The following is a 1,794-nucleotide window of genomic DNA, read 5'->3' as shown; positions in this document are numbered from 1 at the left end:
TGAAGAGATAATGTGTATCATTTATAATTAAATTGGAACTGCACTATATATAAAATTTTTACTTTGTTCTATGTAACACGTGCTTTCCATATAATTTGTATATGTGATTTTTCATGACGAGCTACGAGTTTTGTGGACTTCTGTTATATAGCCCACAGTACTTTTCACAGAAACAGTGAGTGCTTAATCTCTACATTTCTTGATGGTTTGAGAAAACATTTGCTGTGTTAATTGTGCTTGTTATAAAATAAAATTTAAATTAACCCTAGTTTGTATGTGTGTGAGCATGTGATAAGGAACATAGATTGTAAGCTCCACTGGGGCAGGGACTGATGTGAATGGCCAACTATTCTCTGTAAAGTGCTGTGGAATATGTGTGCGCTATATAAATAACTGGTAATAAATAAAATAATAAATATTTATGATCTGCCTCCTTATTGAATAAAGGGGCTCAGAAGCATACAACATTACCTGTGTTTTATATTTGGTGATATCCTGTGACATTTAAGTAGATATGTGTAGACAAATAAGGTTTGCCTTTATTTGAAAGTTGTCATTTATCAACAAATGGACTATAGATGCAATTAGTCCTACATATATATTGTCTTGACCTACTGATTGTGCAATTCCCCTATAACACCTACAGCCATACAATACTGGATTGCCCAATCTCGTCTGATCTTGGAAGCTAAACTGTATTTGGCCTGGCTAGTACCTGGAAGGGTGACCTCCATGGAATACCAGGTGCTGTAGCTTAAATATATAATTGGGAGTGTTTTTGCACATGGCCAAGCAATATAAATATACGTTAGTATCTCTAAATATTATCAATCAAATACCCAGTTTCTGATTGTGTAATGTATCAACAATTCACCTATAGATTTCATTGTGATTTATGAAGTTTGATTTTTATGATGGATTTATACCATCTGATTTTTTTAATAAACTATATGGTACTTCATTTTCTTATTGCTGCTAATAAAAGTTATGTTTTAATTCTATAATATCAATACTTAAGAGTGCCCCAGACAATAGCCCTACATTTTTCTCCTTTTTGTTAAAAAAAACATTTGCGGCAGAGGGTTCTTACAAATCTATTGAGTTCCACGGACAAATCAAAAAATGTTCGGCATCGTGGAAGGGGAAAATTGAAGGCCTTTATTTAGGAGGGAAATTTCTGCTTCTATTTTTTTGATGATAAATTAAAGATATTCTTATTATTGTTAGCACTGCTCTCTTTTTGTCTCTTTTTAAATTCAAATTTCTTCCACCTCTTCTTCTTCTAGACTGGTATATCTTCTTTTTGGGGTCCCTCACTCCCACTCTCGATTTATTACTTGATCCCTGTGAGGTCTCTTGATTCGTTGCTCTAAAAAAAACTTCAGATGAATAATTTTTACTAGTTACTGTGGGGATCATTCTCACCTTAGGTCTGGCCTCCATTGTTCGATTACTTGGTGATCTACTAATAAATCTATCCAATCTAGCTAAATTAATATGCCTAGTTCTTATATCTCTGTGTGAACTTCAATCAGAGAGGATTCTCTGTCTCCCCGCTCTTTCCCTAGTTTGCTTCTCGGCACATCTTAATATATGGGCTGATCGATTTTGTCTATCCAAGTCTTGGGGACGATTTTCTATTCTCCTTTGGTTAGGTCTCATATTAGTTTTGCTCTTATTTATATAGGTTCTTACTTAGTCACTTCTATAATCCTCCTGGTCACGTTTAAACATGTTTACATTTAGTCTCTATTAGTGTTTGTTCTAATTTATTCAGTCTCTATTAGTGCTTGT

The 1,794-nt window shown here is 33.9% G+C and overlaps 1 pseudogene; it reads left to right on the top strand.

The window, feature by feature from the left end:
• Nucleotides 1-638: 638 nt before the first annotated feature.
• LOC148537739 (5S ribosomal RNA) lies at nt 639-756 on the top strand (annotated as a pseudogene).
• Nucleotides 757-1,794: the final 1,038 nt, after the last annotated feature.

This window comes from Taudactylus pleione, unplaced genomic scaffold (genome assembly GCF_031769625.1).
Source record: "Taudactylus pleione unplaced genomic scaffold, aTauple2 ptg000044l, whole genome shotgun sequence".
Classification (NCBI taxonomy): domain Eukaryota; kingdom Metazoa; phylum Chordata; class Amphibia; order Anura; family Myobatrachidae; genus Taudactylus; species Taudactylus pleione.
Note: the sequence above shows the minus strand (reverse complement) of the source record. Positions and strands in the feature narration are given on the sequence as shown.